At 45.0% G+C, this 20,556-nt stretch overlaps 1 long non-coding RNA gene across 2 annotated transcripts in view; it reads left to right on the forward strand.

The window, feature by feature from the left end:
- Positions 1–12,147, forward strand: part of LOC138752400 (uncharacterized) — a 151,854-nt gene extending 139,707 nt beyond the window's left edge. For both annotated transcript variants that reach the window (XR_011350596.1, XR_011350597.1), the window contains 2 exons: positions 11,328–11,442; positions 11,549–12,147. This is a non-coding gene — a long non-coding RNA (uncharacterized lncRNA). The remainder of the gene's footprint in view (positions 1–11,327; positions 11,443–11,548) is intronic.
- Positions 12,148–20,556: the final 8,409 nt, after the last annotated feature.

The raw sequence follows: 20,556 nt of genomic DNA on the forward strand, positions 1-20,556 counted from the left end.
AATGAGATTGTCAACTTTATCCACTTTGTGGGCAACTTCTACCCCTACCCGACCGCAAATTCATTTGGTCCATGTTCAGCAACACTCTCCACTTTCTCAATCTCTCTGTCTCCATCTCACGAGATGAGGTCTCAACAGACATTTTCTATAAACCCACCAACTCCCACGGCTACCTTGACTATACCTCCACACCCTGTCCCTTAGAAGGATTCTATGCCTTTCTCACAATTCCTCTGTCTCCATCACATCTGTCCACAGGACAAAGTCTTCCATATGAAATCATCCATGATCTCCTTCAAAAAAACTTGGCTTCCCATCCACTGCCATCAACTCAGCCCTCACCCGCATATCCTTCATTACTCACCCATCTGACCTTGCCCACACCGACCCCAGATGCAACAAGGACAGGATTTCCCTTGTCCTCACCAGTTTGTGCATCCAATATATCATCCTCCACAATTTTTGCTACCTACAATGTGATCCCACCCGCAGTCACATCTTCCCCTCTTCCCCTTTCTGCCTTCTACAGAAACCGCTCCCTCTGTGACTCCCTCGTTCACTCATCCTCTCCCACCAATTTCCCCATTGGTATCTACCATTGTCCCCACACCTTCTCCCTCACCACCATTCGGGGCCTCAAATGGTCCTTCCAAGTGAAGTGGGAGATCGCTTCATTGAGCACTTTCATTCACTTTGTCCACCGTAGCAGCGAGGATCTCCTGTGGCCACTGTTAGGTCTGCTTTGTTCATGAATGAGTGAGACAAACACCAGGCTGAGTCGAAATCAGGGTTCTTTGTTCTTTATTACCGGATTGTAACACTTGCGACTAACCATGTTAGTCGGAGAATGCATTCTGCCGTTATCAGCAAAATGGTGATTTTTTATACCCTTGGATATGTGCTTAGAACATCATCATATCATTACTTGTCCAATGACTAAAACTGTTGCTATCCTTTCCCTGCTAGCTTCCTGCCTCTCAATCCATCAATGTCTCTCTTATCTTGTAAGTACAAGGATGCATTCACATCTTGTTACAGCCCTGTACATTCCCATCTCATGATGTTTTACCTAACAGGAGTACAAGGACACCTCCCCTTCTTGTTACTGCCCTGTACAGGGTAACTCCCTACACATTCCCATCTCATGATGTTTTACCTTACAATCCCTCCTTTGTCCTCTTTAGAGGACAATCTCGCCCTGACTATGCTACCACCGCGTTACATTAGTTCGCCTATTATTGCCAAGCTCTATACGGGTTCTATTCACAGGGCAGTTCGGCTGGTGGGCGAGGGCTCCCCCAACCCTCCTTTGCGTACACCCCCCATCCGTCACCCCGATCCCATTGCCCGTTTACAAGTTTCATCCCATTTGCCCCCAAGCAAAAAACTAGCTAACCCCCCGTACATTAGTAAATACCCAAGTTAACATATGGTCTACAATCTAATTCATAATACTTGTTCTACAGTCTGATTAATAATGTTTGTGTTACAATCCATGTTATAATATTTGGGTTACAAGCAAGGTTAAAATTATATGTGTAACAATCTAATTCACAATCCCTCCTTCCCATCACATTCCCCTTCAGACTCCAGATCGATCTCAGCAACTTTCTCCGCCTCCTGTAATGTGAGATAGTCTTGCTCCACAGCCTGCACAGCTTGATATTTCGGAGGCAGTTCATCACGGTCAGCAAAGGCTGTCTCTATGGTCCTCGTGACCAGCGTTCGAATGCATGGAATACAACAACAGCCACAAGTGATAAAAATTGATACAGAAATGAACAAACCCAGCAAAAGTTGTCCTAACAATGTGCTCCATCTCCCAAACACTCCCTGTAACCAGGATAAAACAGGATTGGAGACTCCAGACTGGGCTTTTAATTCTTTCGCCAATGCCCTAAGTTTCGTTAACCCCTTAGTGAGTGATCCATCTGGCCCTGTGTTATTAGAGATAGAAGTGCAGCATAGATCTCCAAACATAGCACACACTCCACCTTTCTCTGCCAGGACCATATCAATCGCTATCTTATTCTGAAGTGTCATAAGGGAAGTTTCTGACAGTTGTTGATGTATTGCCTCAACAACGTCCCTGGTCAAATTTGCAAGGCGCTGGACATTATAGTGAATAAGGTTGATCCTATTAACATTCTTATTTACAGTGATGGGAAATATTGCACTAAAAACAGGAAAGCTTTCAAACCCAGCTGCAATCTCATCGGCTAATTTAAATTCGTCCGGAATATTCCGGGCTTGGCCAATGGCATCAATCCATACCCCATCAGGGTTCCTTCCTCCCGGCCCCAAGAGTCCAACACTCCTCCTTTTTCTCCACAGCCAACTCTCTGTGTGGCGCAATTCTAGGGAATCCTCGTCTCCCTCCTGCATTTTGACAATCAGCACTGGCGCATTAAAGGTTACTAGAGCACACCGACCATCCCAGTTAGCGGGGAGCCAGTTGTACAGCACTCTTCCTCCACAAAACTCATCTGTGTAGTCATTCAATCTGCTACAAGTCTCCTTAGTTTCAGATTCATTTTTTTTGTTATGGGACCTCAAAATCATCCCCTGTATATGTTCATGATAACCAGTAACCTGTTTGGCTGCCCTGTCAGGCACCCATGTGGCGTTTTCCCTGCTAATAGTAGGTCGTCTACATACTGAATCAGTGTAACATCTTCCGGGAGCTTTAATTTCATTAGGATTTCGCTAAGGGCCTGATTGAACAGTCCTGGACTGTCCTTATAACCCTGAGGTAATCTAGTGTATGTGTACAGATGTGCTTGGTAAGTGAAAGTTAACCAGTCTTGCCATTCCTCAGCTAAATTCAAGCAGAAGAATGCGTTTGCCAGATCAATGACAGTATAGTATTAGTATTCGTGCTCCGGACTCAGAGCCCTAAGTGCTACATATGGGTCTGGGACTGGTCTCCCGATGGTCTTGGTAGCCAAGTTAATCTCCCGGAGGTCGTGTACCATCCTCCAGTCTTTTCTACCCGGTTTGGGAACAGGCATGATGGGCGTGTTCCACATACTGTCAGGTGCCGCCCTTAAAACCCCTGACTCCATTAACCCTTCTATCGTTCCTTTAATACCCTCCTCCTGACTGGGCGACAAGCGGTATTGTTTTCTCCATATTGGTTTCTGCCCGGGGTTGGCCAATTCTAGAAATACCTCTCCTTTTATTACTCCCACATCATAGGGCCCCGTTGTCCATATATGTGGACTCAGATTAGAAAGATATTTGTCTGAGTCTCTGTGATCAATATTTTCTCCTTCTATGGCTTGGTCTCTTTCTACTTTCTCATTCACTACCTGGTCCCATGCTTCAATATTCAGTCTGACAAATTTTCCTCCCTCCGAGGTGGAATATCCCGGGATTTCTGTCTGCCTGTATTCACACCCTATCGCTTCCTTTACCATCGGACCCAGCTGTCGAGCGTGATGATCTTTGGCAATACCCAAGGTCACATGAGGCACACTTTCTACTCCTAAGCAGAACCACTCCATTTGTTCTTCTGTCATGACAACCATACCCTCCTTACCTACAAAGATAAATGGACAATGTATCGTTTCTGTCTTCCCTTCTTTTAAAGAGTCCCACCTCTCCTCATATTCCTGGTCCGGGTGGATGGTGTAGTTTAATGTAACATGCATAGGATCTAGTGGATAATGGTAATCCCCATACCGAGGAATACTGGCCCTCCACTCAAAAAACTGTTTAACCAGCCCTGGGCCTGGTTCATCATACAGTAGCCGACTCCAGAAAATACTAACCTCCACAGAGTCTTCTGAAGCGTTAGATGGGGTCATTACTATAAACTGTCCTCCCCTTCTTATTGTATCCCCTGGGTATGTTAACCGAAGGCCCTTCTCAGAACATTGTATGGTTATTCCTAGTTTGGTAAGAATGTCCCTTGCTAATAAATTAATGGGGCAACTTGGCACAACCAGGACAGGCGTTTTAACCCTTTGTCGTCCAAATGTCATGTCGATGTTATCTGTATAGGGCTGTGTTTCCCTTATCCCGGAGAATCCTATTGTAGATAATGTTTTGCCCGAAAATGTGCTCCCTGGGGGTTTTTTAATCACTGTCGTAACTGCTGCCCCTGTGTCAACCATAAATTCAATTTTTTCTCCATTTACCGTCCCCCAAATTTTTGGTGGCTCCCAGGGAGGCGTGATTTTTGATTCTCCTGGGCACCTTCAATAATCAAATTCAGCACCTTCCTCAATATAGTCATTACACTGAGGTGCCTGGACTTGTTGATCACTCTGCCACCCCCCGATTCTCTGGGGCCCATCAATGTGTCCACCCCTACCCCTTGCTTGTCCTCTTAAGTTTCCTCCTCTTCCCCGATAGCCTCTCATAGAGGGTAATCTTTTTCCCCTTGCTCTCCCAGCCTCCGGACAGTTCCGCTGGTAGTGTCCAGGATTTTGGCAGTACCAGCATACTGCATGTTCCCCTCTATACATTGTACCTAGCTGTCTTTCCCAACCATTTCTTACTTGGGGTCCCGGATTTATCACTGGCCCCATGACCTGTGGGACTATCTGTTGGGCCGCTAATTTAACCCCTATATGTTCTATGGCTCTCACCAATTTATCGGTTGTTTTGTCCACCTCCTTCTGGGACGCACTTTCTGACTTAGCATGCTCTGATTGACGATGTCGTTTGATTGCATGTGTCAGGTGTCTTTTCCACAAATCCTCTGACATTGTCTCTAATCCCACAATGTCCCTTAATTTTGCTTGAACCGTAGCAGGTAGTCCGTTTATTATCCCATTACGAAAGTGAGCCCTTCCTAAGGGGCTGTGGTCGGGTCTTTCTCCAGTCCCTGTTTCCCATAAGTCCCATGCTCGAGTGAAATACTCGTGTGCAGTCTATCCTTCCTTTAGTTGAAGGGTTACCAAGGCATCCAAACTATAGGGTGTAGGAAATGTTTCTCTAAGTGCTTCCCAAAATTTATTCCGAAGTGGGTTAAATTCTATTTCATCCCCCAATTTACTGCTTCTTACAATTTTCTCTATTTGCTTCAGGGCCCCTTCTGCCTTTAATTTTATCATGATAGTTCTGACATCTGCGAGTGCTAATTGTTCTTGGCAGGTTTCTCGCTCAAAACAAGAAATCCATGGACTAGCCCCATTACTCAACGGAGGTAGTTTTTTCATTAAACTCTCTAAGTCCATTCGTGACCAGGGTACATATTTTTGAGTTCCCCGTCCCGTGATCAGTAATGGGCATTGATATCTCAATTTTGGGGATTTCTGCTCCTTCTTTACTCTTGGCATGCATTTATTTATCCCACCTTGTTCTGACTCTTCTTCGTCACTGTCACTGTCCCTATCAGCTTCCAATGTCTCAGGGTCAAAGGTATATTGGTCACGTTCATCTCTAAGATAATCTTTTCGGCCATAGTTTAGTTGTTTCACATCTTTCTCTTTTGTTCTAACTATGTCCAGGTAGGCATGTCTATTTTTCTCCCTCCCGAGTCTTTTCCTTTTACTTTCCTCCCATGGTGGATCGTATCTCGTTTCCTCATCTGTACTACACTTTTCGTCCTTTACTCCTATTACCATTCCTTCAGCTTTAATTTCTCCTGACAGTGTTGTAGTTATCTTTTCCACTTCCTTCAATACACCTACCATTAATTCTTTTTGATCCTCACTGATCTGCCCCAGCACATTAATATCTCTGTTTAAGTTTTTAATGTTATCCTGAACCTTTTTCATGTTCCATTTCTGTATCTCTAACTCCTTTTCTATTTTCTTGGACTCCAGAGGGGTCTCTACATCTATTACTCCCCCTTCTATTTTTATTAAAGGGGCCTGTACCTCGTCTGATGTGTCCCTATTCCCGAGGTTCTTGTCACACCCCAGTGTCTCAATATCTGGATATAAGGGACGTGACTCCAGGATCCCATCTGGGGTGCCAGGGGCACCTTTTGACTCCACATATGTATAGGGCAGGGGTCTACAAGCTATTTCTACAGGGGCAGTAACAGGTGGGTTACCAGGGAGACCAAATTCTTCAAATAGAGCTAGGACATCGCGGTACTGAATCTCCTTGTCTCTCACCCTCTTTTTTGCTGACTCGCGATTAAAGATTTTCCTTTCTATGTCCCGTTTGTATAATAGTATAAGACTCACTTATAAATGATTTATTGTCAGAGTACATACATGACATCACATACATCCAGAGACTATGAGAGAGAGAGAGAGAGAGAGAGAGAGAGAGCATAGCGAGAGAAAGAGATAGAGAGGCAGATACACAGAGCACAAGAGATAGAGAGAGAAAATGCCTTGCACTGGCCCCACTGGGAGAAAAGTCTTCAGATTAACACTTTCGTTTCAAAGGTTTTAAAAGGTTCTCATCCTGTGATCACTGGTCTGGATCAGATTGGGTCTCCCACCACTGGGAACTATCACTCCTTCCTTCCCTCCCACCTCGAGTGAGCTACACGTCAGCCCACAATGTCTGCCCTGATCCCGCAATGGTGGGGGTGCGGGAAAGAGGGAGGGAGAGAGGATAAAACAGGATCCCATCTGATGCGGAGCTGGAATTGTGGGCACAAAATTAAAACCAAATTGTATTTCTCTGCCCTGCCCAACCTGGGGATTTCAGGGCAGCACCGCCACAGATTGGGATTGGGAGGGGGAGTGGGTGAGAGAGGAGGGGGTGGAGAAGAGAGAGAGGGGGAGAGAAGAGAGAGGGGGGGAGAGAAGAGAGAGGGGTGAGGGTGAAAGGAGGGAGGGAGAGAGCAAACCCGGACACTTCGTGGCTGGAAACTGGAAACAGGCACTTTTCCTTTCCCTTCTGTGTTTTGTTTCTTCCAGCTTATCTAAGCCTCTACGTTTTAAAATTTTTTTTCCTCACCTGTCAGGAACATCTCAGTGCCCCCGGGTAACCAACCCCTCTTCCTCCAGCGGTCTACACATTTTCGGAGCATTTTTTGTTTTTCCAATGCCGCATTACTGGTATTTCGCTCCTCTAATTCCTGATTAATTTCCTTAATAACTTGGTCAAAAGTCTTAGCAGGCAACTGTACAGCCATAGCTGCGGGACCGCTTTCTAATGCCTGTTTTAATTTAGGTTTTTGTCCGTTTAGGGGATCTATGTCAACGAAAATTGCTTTTAAAAATGTCTCCTTGCAAGCTGGATGACTAATATCATTTAAAGGAACAGTCTAAGTCTTGTCCTCCAATTGACTTCAGACTGTCCTGTATACTCTGATTGCTCGTTTTCCACTCTCTGTTTTCCCAAAGGGGTCTGAAAGTTAAATTACAACTAGAAAACCAAATATTTGGGCTATACTTTTGTCCTGTTTCCCTGTACCAATCTATGAATTTACGTAACTTTATCTCCTTGGTGATGTTGGGAATACCCTCATTTAACTTATCAAAAGTATTTCGAATAAACTGGGTGTCTCTTAGGAGTTTGTCAACTTTTTCATTAATATCTCCTACCTGATCCGGACACAGCTGTCGCAGCCTTCTGTCGTCGTTCTTGTTCACCAGGCAGGCGTCCCTGAGTACTTTTTTTGTTGTCTCAAGGTCTCTAGTGTCTGCTGTGGTATTCCACCACGGCGAATTGGGGAAATAAATTCTTAACTTCTCAAGTGTACAGACATTATCATACCTACCGGACATTTATAAGTCAGTCTCTCAGATACAATTGAGGCCAATAAGCCTGAACCTTTGTTTTCTTTCAAAGCCCAACCTTCACGTGGGAGATTTCTCCTCTTAATAACCAGTTTAGGGCAGAAAACTCAGGTCCTCAATTGTTTATAGACCACCTTCTCACTCTATTGGACTTTGCAACGACACAATAAAGACTTTTAAACTCTAGTAGTTTCTTGCGAAGCACTTAATAAATGTCATTCAAACACCTTAAGGACTTTTATCTTGTCTGTAATCACTTACGTGTTACAATCCTGGCATGCGACCTTCAATTGTGGTCGTCTAATTTGTCCGATCTCCAGTTCTTACTGACAATCATAAAGATTTTTAAAAAAAAAAGAGAATTTTGTTAAAACAGGCTTCTCTGGACCTTTTTATCAGCCGGCTGAGATGATTGTCAGAAAAAACAGAAACCGTCGTCCAGTGTTCACTCACCCATCACGTCGGGGTCACCAAATTGTTAGGTCTGCTTTGTTCATGAATGAGTGAGACAAACACCAGGCTGAGTCGAAATCAGGGTTCTTTGTTCTTTATTACCGGATTGTAACACTTGCGACTAACCATGTTAGTCGGAGAATGCATTCCGCCGTTATCAGCAAAATGGTGATTTTTTATACCCTTGGATATGTGCTTAGAACATCATCATATCATTACTTGTCCAATGACTAAAACTGTTGCTATCCTTTCCCTGCTAGCTTCCTGCCTCTCAATCCATCAATGTCTCTCTTATCTTGTAAGTACAAGGATGCATTCACATCTTGTTACAGCCCTGTACATTCCCATCTCATGATGTTTTACCTAACAGGAGTACAAGGACACCTCCCCTTCTTGTTACTGCCCTGTACAGGGTAACTCCCTACACATTCCCATCTCATGATGTTTTACCTTACACCACCCATTTCAATTCCCCATCCCATTCACATGCTGACATGTCTGCCCATGGTCTAATGCGCTGCCCAACCGAGACCACCCACAAATTGGAGGAACAACACCTCATTTCCATCTGGGGATGTCTATCCAGATGACATTAACACTGACTTCTCTGATTTTTGTGAAGCCTTTCCCCCCCCCCAACCCAACTCTCTCCCTATCCCTCTGTCTTCTTTCTTCCACATCTGCATTCACAGAACTAATTCCCCTCCCATCCACTGATCAATTCTCAGCTTTTCTCTACTACCCTCCTGTTCATGTCCACCTCTGGCCTCTTGGCTGTTGGCCTGTGCTCTTACCCCTGCCCCTTCTTGCCTCCTTCCCCCTAACCTTTTTATTCAGGTGCCTTCCTGCTTTTTGCTCAAACCTTGAAGAAGGGCCCAGGCCCAAAACGTTGGTTATCCATCTTTGCCTCCTATGGACGCTGCAGGACCTGCTGAGTTTGTCCAGCAATGAAAGTGTATTTTCTACAATCACTGCATCTGCAGACTTGTTTCACACATTGGGGGAATATGTGTTTCAGGAGAGGGACGGCAGATTTTAAAGGAATTTTATGGAGCCAAAGTTTTACAAAGGCAATGGATCCGTCTGCCAGTGGTGCTGGAAGGTGAAAAGCAATAGTGATTAAGAGGACACATGAATATGCATGGTAGAGATGGATACATATCACTTGCAAGCAGCAGAATTTTAATTTAGCGAGGGCACCATGTTCAGCGCAGATAAGAGGGCTGAAGGGTGCGTTGCAGTCTTCACTGCCCTATGTTCTGAGCAACTTTTTTTAGGTAATTCCTCATCAGTTTGTAAAATTTGAAGAGGAACTCTCCGATCTGATTTTTGGAAATATATCACTTTCTGATGCCTGCCTGTTTTTGCTCAGACCTGACGAAGGAACCAGGCCAGAAACATTAGGTTACCATTTACTTCCCATGGATGCCATGTGACCTGTTCAGTTTCTGCAGCATCTTGTCTATTCCACTTGACCACAGCATCTGCAGACTTTCTTGTTGGACTCGTATCAATTTATGAGCATTGCTGGTGAAATTACAATACTTGCCTGGTATGTGACCACCTCTATGAACTCTTCTGGCACAAGTAATTCTTTGCGGAAGAATGCCATGAAGTTATGTACTCTAGTGAAAACACAGTGCTGGAGAAACTCGGCAAGTCAAACAGAGTACTTCACGTAGCAAAGATAAAGATACATAGCCAACGTTTTAGCTTGACCCCTTCATCAAGGTATGAAAAATTGTTGGCAGGCACTCAGACATAATGGTGGGAGGGGAGGGGTAGGAAAAGGAACACTCTCTCAAAGGCAGGAGGTAATAGGTAGATAAGGGAGGAAGAGCACACCAGAAATGAGGGGGAGGGGGAAGGGTTGGAGAACTAGAGGAAAATACTTGCCCTGCACAACTCCCTTAGAATTCCTCCCACTCACCTTAAAAACATGTCCTCTAGTATGTGACACCCGAGGAAAAGATTCTTACTGCCCACCCTATCGATGGCACACATGACTTTATAAATCCATCAGGTTTCCCCTCAGACTCTGAGGCTCCAGAGAAAACAACCCAAATATGTCCCATGTCTCCCCATTGTTCATATCCCCAAAACCTGGCAATATCTTACTTGTTATACTAGCCGCTTTCAGGTACATTATCTGCCAAGAATGCGCCTGCAGAAGCGGATTCAGACCTGTGGAATGGTTGTTCAGGTGGCAGCGCTAAAAGCGCAGTGCTGGCCACCTGAAAGGGACAGCTGCTCAGAAGGCGCCTCGGAGCGCACTCCACCTCTTGTCCACTGTCCGCTGTACTCCCGCCCACTGGCGTGACGTCATTTTAAGCTTGACTAGAAGGAACACAGGATTATGGCGGACCCAGAGCAGGCAAAAGAAATACTGATGATGGTTTCAGCCTTTCTCAGTGTTCAGAACAAGATACGTCAAATCCTTGGTAAGGCCATTAATGCTGTTGAAGTTCTTCACACGTACTTGAGATCTGAAAATTGTATAGGTTCGATCAGGTGCAAAGGTAGTGGGCAAGAAGGCGGCAGTTAGAGGTGGAAAGGCACGCAGAGCGTAGGTGCCACAGATGACGGCGAATGCTGCTTGGTGGCATATCCATCTCTCTGGAGGTTGAACTGATCCCAGGGCATTGAGTTCTGGAGTAATGTCCTCACCAAATTTGAAGATGCTAAGTGGAGGAGACACTTTCGTATGTCGCATGGCACCTTTCACTTCGTGCTGGAATTCATAGAACCTCACCTGAAGCCACATAAACCAGACTTGTAGCGTCTATTGGAGCTGGGACTTTGATTAGCTGTGGCCCTGTGGTGGTATGCCAACCCTTGTGAGTATCAGTCCATCAGTACCATCTTTGGAATAGGCATGAGCACCGTGAACAAGGTGGTGCAGCAGGTGACTGGTGCTTTGAGGAAGGTCCTCAGTAAATGTTTCATCTCCCTGCCTAGCGGAACACGTCTCCAGGAGACTATTGATGGCTTTGTGCAAAGGGGATACCCAATGTGTGCTGGTGCCATTGATGGGTCACATATTCCCATTATCATCCCCAACGTGGATGCTACAGCCTACTACAATCATAAAGGGTGGCACTCAGTGGTTCTACAGGCAGTGGTTGACCACAGGTTCTGGTGAGTTAAAGCCATTGATCTTTATCACTTCATGTCTCAATATCTATGACTTCAATGTGCTTTCCATTCATGTTACAGCTTCTCAGATGTGTTCATGGGTTGGCTGGGCTGCACGCATGATGCCCGAATGCTTGCCAACTCTCCTCTGTTTAGAAAGGCAGAGGACCAGGCCGGATACCTCTTCTCACGTGACGTGAGTGTTCACCCTTCAAAGCTCCATGTGTCAATGTTATGCACACTTATTGTGTCAATGGGCAGGTGTACGAATTAACTATATTTCTGCATTGTTGTCCCCACAGGTGTCCAAGGATGTAGATGGAATGAATGTTCCAGCGCATCTTGTCAGTGATGTGCCATACCCCCTACGAACCTGGCTGATGAAGAGGTTCACACAGCACCGAGTACTGGATCCGGATCAGTGAAGATTTTAAAAAGCCCTTAATTCTGCAAGGATAGTGGTGGAACATGCATTTGGGCGTCTAAAATACCGCTGGCGGTGCCTGTCCAAGCATCTGGATATCTCTACCGTCTTTGACCCAGATGTTGTGTTTGCCTGCTGTCTACTGCAATATATGTGAGATTAACAAGGATGACTTCCTGTTAGAATGGACATTGGTTGAAGCAGATGGCCTTGAACCCAATAGCCCAGATTGTAATGATCAGCAGGTCCATGGGCACGAGGCCATCCGTTCTGCCATTATGTCCATCCTGTAAGGGGGAGGGGTGAATCTCAGGGGTAGCGACTTCCACTCGGGTATGTCCCTGCCACTCAGCTCCCCAACTCCCACAACTTGCTCCCCCCTCCACCACCCCCCCTGAATGCAGCTACATGAACTTGCTGCCTGGAATCTTATGTGACACTGTGTTCTCGTGAAGGAACAGTGCGTATAAATGAAACATGAGACTTCAGTGCTTGTCAAAAATTTAATAAAAATCGTTTTTCAAGAAACCTTTTTGCTTCATAAATATCTGAGGTAGATAACGCGACATAACAATTCAATGTATGCACCAAACTAGATGTAAACCATGGAATGGAGAAAACACAGTGCAAATCCACTCCACACTTGAACACCACAGATCAAACACAAAAATGGTAAACACAACAAACACCTCCACCTGGCACCATACCATCTCACTGCTGAGTGTTTCAATCCTTAAAGTGGTGCACAGAAAATTGCACCTATCAGGGCTTCATGAACAACAAAAGCGAACAGAGTTAGCAGCATTAAGGAAGTTCATTCCGATGCACACTTCATTCCAGTTTTGAGAGGAATGAGGTGAGGTGGTGGGGGAGGAACCTGTTCTGAACCCCAGCATCTTAGTCATGTCCTAGTGTCCACTACCGTGATGCCCTGGTGTGGAATGAAATGGCATGCTGGCAGGAGGGACCAGGTACATGGGATTAGGGAGACAATATGACTGTGGGAATGGGGGCGGACAGGCCTCCATTCCCGTGACCATTCTGTGGAAGATGGAGGACTGCCTGTCCATTGCGGCACTGAGTTGCTGCAGGGAAGCTGACAACCCAGTCACCGCTTGGACCTGCCTGTCCACTTCGGACCGATGCATTACTTCCTCCTCCTCCCTCAGGTCAGCGAGCAGGGCTCTCTCCTGCTCCAGCGACTCCTCTGCACGCTGGTGGTCCCCCTCTCTGTCCTCCATGTCAAATGCCATTATTATCGCCTGCAGCTCCTTAGCAAGAACCTGAGCCTTGGTCAGCCGCTGGCCCTTGCATCTGGGACCAGAGGCTGTGGGTCGAAACAGGAAAAGTGCATCAGTATTGGAATTATGTGCTTTTCCATAAACACAACCTCAATGCTACTGTACCTGTGTTCTCTGGTGAGAGTGATGCCTCGCCACTTCCAGGGACAGTGAGCTCTGCGCTGCCTCTCTCGGTGGCCTCCAAATCCATGCCAGTGGAGTCCCCTGCGGCGGCCTGCACCTCCTGGACCTGCGTGTCTCTGCCACCATTGCCGCTGGTTGAGGCCTGAGATTCCTCAGGGATGAGCTCTGGGAATCAGGGCTCTCCAGAACACTGGCTACATTCAAGGGAGTAGCTAAGCAACTAACCCCCCAGATAGTGTGGCACTAGTCAAAGCACTGCCACTCCCTGTGCCCATTGCTGCTCCTCCTGTTGTGGTCCAGGACCGAGTTGAACTTCTTCCTCAGGCTCTTCAGCTTTGTAACCACCTGATTTTTACTGCGGGTATGACAAGCGTTCAAATGTGGGACCATCCCTCAATGTCCCAGTGAGTTTCCTTTCCTGGGATTCCTGAGACAGATAGTCTAGACGCGGTCTGATCTCTGCTTCACACCAGTTTGAAGCCTTTGCAGCCATAGTTCGATTATAATTTTATCCTGTAAGGCACTGAAAAACGCGACTGTACCTGCAATACCCTGCCTGCACACTGTGTTTCAAAATTCGCACCAAATGTATCTGCCTGACGACGTCACTGTGACGTCATCAGCCTGCCCTTTAGCAGCCACTTTAGGCAGCTGAATTCAGGTGCCTGGGGGGACCTCAGTGCTCCGGCGATTATCCCTTCCGGAGGAGGGTTAGAAAGTGCGCCTCGCAGGTGCCTCCTGCTCTTTCAGGTGGCCTCCCAACAGCCGCATAGGGGTAGAATATGCAGCTTTACATTGAGGTATTTTGGCCACCTGAAAGTGTCTATAGTCAGGATAATTTGAACTATTTTGGTACCGTGTAAGAATACACCCTTCTCACTGTAGTAACAGTAGTGAACCATTGTGGGGCATATGTCTATGTATTCGAATATGTGAATAGTTTCCTGAGATGGTGGAAGACATCAGTAAGTAAAATCTCTTCTGTTATTTGAATCTTGCCTCTTTAAGTTATTTCAGAAGCCTCCCAAGTAACACAGAGAATCCTTTAACAAGCCTCCACATCCTTCCTTCACTGGTAGAGGTTTGACAGGCATGTGTTTTAACCCTTTGGACTCCGGCCATTTTTAATCTTTTATTATATATACTCTGGACTGGGTCCATGGGTAAACTACAGTATGAACACTAGAACAAACTAGCTGATGGTTGGGCATAAAATCAGTATCAGAAAATGGGGATGGAGTATATGCACTTGTCTGTAGTTCTTGAAAACTGGGACATCGAGTATATGCACTTGCTGATAGTCCATGAAATCAGGGACACAGAGTCTAAAGGGTTAATACATTTGGGACTGTAACATGCTGAAAAGATATTTCTCTCTCTCTCTCTCTCTCTCCCCTACCATGTGATATCCTGATTGATTACAAAGGATAACAAAGGTAACAAAGAATACACTATCCTCATTCAGAAGCTTGCAGCCATAGTTTACATTGAGGAAGATTATTCTGGGAACTCCTTCAGGAACAAGCATTATTTCTTTCCTCTCTTTCAACCTTAGTGCCATATTTGATCTTGTTTGACACTGGTCTTCACTATTTGTGGTTCTGTGGTGAAGCCACTGGTTAATATTTCGGCTTGCATGCTAATCATGGAACATTCTTAAGAGGGAGATAAATTTTCTGTGGACAGCTAAGATTGAAGAGGGTATTCCACACTTCCTCCCATTGATGGCAGTGTTGAATTTGGAAAGGGCCAGGTGCTGTTTCTTTGAGTTGTTGCGTAGTCACGACCATGTCCACATTGTGATTCAGGGTGAAGCTCTTTGCCCATGGTGGTTGCAAAGGACCCTGATAATGACTTCCTCCATGACATGCAGCAGAGAGATTCTTCTTTAATTCCAAGAGCTAAATGCGTCTCCTTTCTCGAAGATTGTTTGTGATTTTGGCACTTTTGAAGTCCTATGGAATGTCCTTCTTTTCCTGAACGTGGGTGGTGGGGTTGAAGATTTGAAATTGAAGCTCCTCATCATGCCTTTTTAGGATTTGAGCAAGGAATCCATCCACTCCCCAGCCTCATTATTCCTAAGTCTGGGTTTGGCCTTTGTGATTCTTGTCTGTCAAATAGCATTGGCAAGGCGGTCCTGAATGGGTGCACATCAGATGGTAACACGTCTACTTGCATCAAAAACGGGAGTCACTGATCGGGAGCTCTTGAAGTGTTCCTTCACAGATTGATTGCCTCTCTGTTCCCGGTAAGTTCACCCATCTCCCTGGCTCTCATTGGGAAAGGGCATTGGGTGATTGACCCATGAGTGACCTTAAAGAAGTGTGTCAAATTGCTGAGCCTGCTGTGGTTTCTTCACCAATCTACTGCTCTTAAGGCCACAGATTTCCTTTGGATATCTGCCTTCAGGGTTCATGCAAAGCACTGGCCTTTTGTGCAGAGGATTCACGACACTCTGGATGAAGGAATTTCTTTGAAACTCTGTCCTGAATAGCTAACACCTTATTTTTTTAACAGTAATCTTCTGTCAGGGTAGTGTTATCCCTGCATCAATGACAGCACTGCAAGAGCCATTGTAAAGGCAGCGCTGCCGCTGGTGCAGACCCGCGGGGAGCAAGGAGTGGAGATACAGTGCTTCCATGGTGTCCTACTGCCCAGTCTGACTACCATCAGCTCTGTACAGGCTTTCAATGGCCCATTAAAGGAATCAACAGTAGTTTCATTTAAAATCCCGCGACCGCAAGGTCTGTGCCTAAGATAGCGTTGCCTATGATCGGCAGCAGCCACAATGGGTTGCAGTCTCCAGGGGATTGGAGGACTGGTGCAGGGCACCAGAAAATGGGGAGACTATCTCTCATCTGAGAAGGAGAGGAGACAACCCACGGGATGGTGACCATGGTGGCGGATCAGCGAGGGTTTCTACGGCTGAAAGACTTGAAGTGAGGAACCCACAGAGGCTGTGGGCTGCTGGAGTCTGCTGCCAGGCTGCATATTGCTGGAGACCGGCTCGAAACTGGCTGAATGGGGACCAGGTATTGGAACTGAGGTGAGAGGGGGTGCTGAAGACCCTGAAGTGTTCTTGACCATGTCAGATCTGGAGCTCGGGCTGCAAATAGTTTGGACTGGACTCAGTGTGGCTATGGAGGCTTCAGAAGCGCTGGAGGAAAATCTATGGACACTCATTGACTCTGGGGGTGGATTCTCTTTTGCTTCTTTTTCCTCTGTAAGAAGCACTTCAGGCAATTTCTGCTGTTGGCGAATCTGTTTGCCTTACAGCAGGCAAAAGCAATTTCATGTAATATGACACTGTTTTATTACAATGACCATAAATTGAATTTGAATCTTGAATCCTGCCAGGATCTGTAAAAATATTACATATTTCAAAGCAGTCATCTCTGATTCTTCTGAATTTAAGAGAATATAGGCCAAGTTTGTTTAATCTCTTCTCCAACGACAAACCTGTTATTCCAGGAATTAATGTAATACCTTCTCTGTTTCTACACATTGCATGTATATCCTTCCTAAGGAAGAGAGTCTCGATCTGCAGTGTTCCAGTCGCAATCTCATCAAGCCCTAAATAATTAGAATAAGGCACCTCGACATTCTGCACCCAAATTCCCTTGCAATCTTATGCATCCATCATGTCAAGTGGTGAAGCGCACAAGCCCCCAAATAGTCAATTGCCAAGCCACCAGCCATCCCATATTGATAGGAGACAAGATGTCTTCACTTCATGGAGAGGGCTTGAAGGATTACTGGCCCTCATGAAGCACGTTGATCAGACTAAGAAATGGTTTGCAAAAGACAAAAGAACAGGACAAATAAAATGTGAAGTAATCAGCTACTATGCATGAGGTAGGACATATGAAACTGATTATAATCATTCTGTCAATCTTGATTTTAAATTCATATTTTATTGCTGATCATGGAATCTTCTTTGTTCATATATCAGTGAATTCTCACAGCTGTGCAATTATGTAAAACAAATAGATACGTTTAATTTAACACTTAAAAGTGTCATATTTCAATTATGACAAGCTACAGTATTATTTCCTCCTTTCCTTGCCCAGTTTTCTTCTGCTCCTTTTCAAGTCATCAGTTTCTTGCATTGATGTGGATTTTAATGGTACTGGATGCTAGGTGAAATCTCAATCAACCTTGTCTCTCTTTAAAGGGTGTCATTAGTGAATTGATTATCAAGTGTTCAGGGGAGATTTAATAATGGAATTCAAAATGATTGACAGAGTTTTACTGACTGAAAGATCAGTAGAGGAGAAATATGTTAATGTAATAAGACCATAAGATCATAAGACATTGGAGCAGAAGTAGGTCATTCACCTATCGAATCCACTCTGCCATTCCATCATGAGCTGATCCATTCTCCCACTCAGTCCCATCCCTTGCCTTCTTCCCATAACCTTTGATAACCTGATTATTCAGATACCCTTCATAAATGCACCCAATGACCTAGCCTCCACAGCTGCCTAGGGCAGCAAATTGCAGTTTCACCATTCTCTGCAAATGAAATTCCTCCACATCTCTTTTTAAAGTTGGTGCCCTTCTAACCTGAAGTTGTGCTCTCTTGTCCCTAACTACCATGGTCCAGGCCTTTCAACATTCAAAATGCTTCAGTGATGTCCCCCTTCATTTTCTGAACTCCAAGAAGTACAGCCCAAGAGCCATCAAACATTCCTCATATGCTAATTCCTTCATTCCAAGAATTATTCTTGTAAGTCTTCTCTGATCCCTCTCCAACACCAGCACATCCTTTCTTAAATAAGGACCCCAAAACTGTCCCCCCTGCTCCAAGTGAAGCCTCACCAGAGCCTTATAAAGTCTCAGCATCACATCCCTGCTCTAATATCCTATTCCTTTGGATTTGAAGGCCAACAGTACATTCACCTTCTTCACCACCAACTTTACCTGTAGACTCATAAGTCCCTTTGGACCTCGGAGTTTTGAATTTTCTCCCCATCCAAATAATAATCTGCCCTTTTATTCCTTTCACCAAAGTGTATGACCGTGCGCACTCAAACATTGTATTTCATTTGCTACTTCTCTGCCCATTCTCCTCATCTAAGTTTTTCTATAGCCTTTCCATGCACTCAACACTATCTGACCTTCCACCTATCTTTGTTTTATCTGCAAATGTAGCCACAAAGCCATTTATTCTGCAATCCCAATCAATCAGATGCAACACAAAAAGAAGTGGCCCCATCACTGACCTCTGCAGGACACCAATGGTAAACAATAGCAAACCAGAATAGGGTCCCTTACCATGCCTTGTCTGAAAGAGAAACAGTTTTCAGTGATAACCAACATACTCAGTAACCAAGCACAACAATATGGATGAATTAGAAATTTGTTACATACTTGAAAAAGAAACATTTTTTGTTTTGTGAGGAAGCAAATGAGGAGTGGTCTTTCAAAGACCAAACATGGATGTGATGGGGTGGCTAAATGGGCTCCATTATTATGTTGTGTTACAACGTTCTACGTCTCCAGAAAGTTCCATTAATATTTTGCAGCTCGGAGAGGAACTATTCACCTGACACAATCTGAAGCAAGAAAACAGCAGGAAAATAGCAAATGTTGTTCACAAGGAATATGATGTGTGCAATATATGTGTCACGGTTCAACATGAGGACCAAAGAGCCTGAAACACTTTTGATGGAAATGGCCTTCCATTATGAGCATTTTTCAATCTTCTCCTCTTCTGTTTTTACATTTTTTAATTGAATTTACAACACTGGAGAAGCTGATTCCAGCCACTGAGAACCCTGCTGCCCAATTACTATCCAATTAACCTACAAGTGCCCTCTGCCCATTCTCCCAGTCAGGGTTAACACAAGGGAATTATGACTGATCTACCGATACTCTTTTGTCTGTGACCTTTGTAAGCATCTACCATAATACAAACCTTTGAAACGACTCAAGCAAGTGCTAAAATCTCGTGCAATTGTTATGAGCCTCCAGCAGAAGTCAGTGAGGATTTAACGTGTTACAGGTATGATGATTTCTTTTTTTTTAAATTTTTTATTTTTCACACCATAAATCACATTAGCCATGATACACACTTTTTCTTTTTCACACATTTACAGTGACTTTTTCTCCCCCCCACCTCCCTCCTCCCAAGCCACCCCCCACCCCCCCCCCTCTCATCCATTTTAGGTATACAATCTAGGTTGCATTAAGCCAGACAGACAATGTTGTCATTCAACAAAAATACACCAGAAATTCTACAGAGTCCATTCTTTTCTTTCCTTCTCCTTCCATCAACTTAGGTAATGTTTGTCCTTTAAGAAGTGGTGGTGTATGATGGTGGGTGAGGACTGATGTGCATATTCAGCCAAAAAGAGATGAACAAATGTGTTCAGCAACAGTTTTCACCCTGACAGCATGATCTGTCCTCTATGCACACTTTCTTCCAGTTATCAGTTAAAGTGCTCTGCAAGAGAGCAGGTTGGTCTAGGTGTGGGCAATGGAGGAGAAATGGGCAAACCTTTCTCACTCTGAGTAACATTTGTGCTGCTTGACTAAAATTGCAGTCAATGTCAGTGGATTGAACTTGGGACTTCCTTGGTCAATGTAATTCAACTACCTTTTGGATTAATTACCCCATACAACCTGCTCCTTGTTTGTAATCCTCCACCAACATGGCTTATTTCAGAAACAGCCTGGGTTAGAATAATATTTAGTCACAACTAATTTACCAGCCATTAGTTTACTTTAAAATTCTAATAATTAATTCACAAGAACGATTCAGGCATTTTCAGTCAATTTCTGAGCAATATAATCTAACTTTATTTCAGGAAGCACCATAGCTTCTTCATTTTTTTTATTGATCCTGTTTTGATTGCTAGATTCCTCAATGCATGTTCATGCATCAATTGCATCCTTTAGCTCACAAACCATTTTATTTCATATTATATCCTTGCTGCTGAAGATCCAGCTGCGCTGGGTGGGTCACGTCTCCAGAATGGAGGACCATCGCCTTCCCAAGATCGTGTTATATGGCGAGCTCTCCACTGGCCACCGTGACAGAGGTGCACCAAAGAAAAGGTACAAGGACTGCCTAAAGAAATCTCTTGGTGCCTGCCACATTGACCACCGCCAGTGGGCTGATAACGCCTCAAACCGTGCATCTTGGCGCCTCACAGTTTGGCGGGCAGCAACCTCCTTTGAAGAAGACCGCAGAGCCCACCTCACTGACAAAAGGCAAAGGAGGAAAAACCCAACACCCAACCCCAACCAACCAATTTTCCCTTGCAACCGCTGCAATCGTGTCTGCCTGTCCCGCATCGGACTTGTCAGCCACAAACGAGCCTGCAGCTGACGTGGACTTTTTACCCCCTCCATAAATCTTCGTCCGCGAAGCCAAGCCAAAGAAAGATATCCTTGCCACACAACCGACCAGCCAACCTACTTCTCAGCTCTCTCCCATCTCTTTCATTTCTCTTTC

The sequence above is a fragment of the Narcine bancroftii genome, chromosome 2 (genome assembly GCF_036971445.1).
Source record: "Narcine bancroftii isolate sNarBan1 chromosome 2, sNarBan1.hap1, whole genome shotgun sequence".
Taxonomy (NCBI): domain Eukaryota; kingdom Metazoa; phylum Chordata; class Chondrichthyes; order Torpediniformes; family Narcinidae; genus Narcine; species Narcine bancroftii.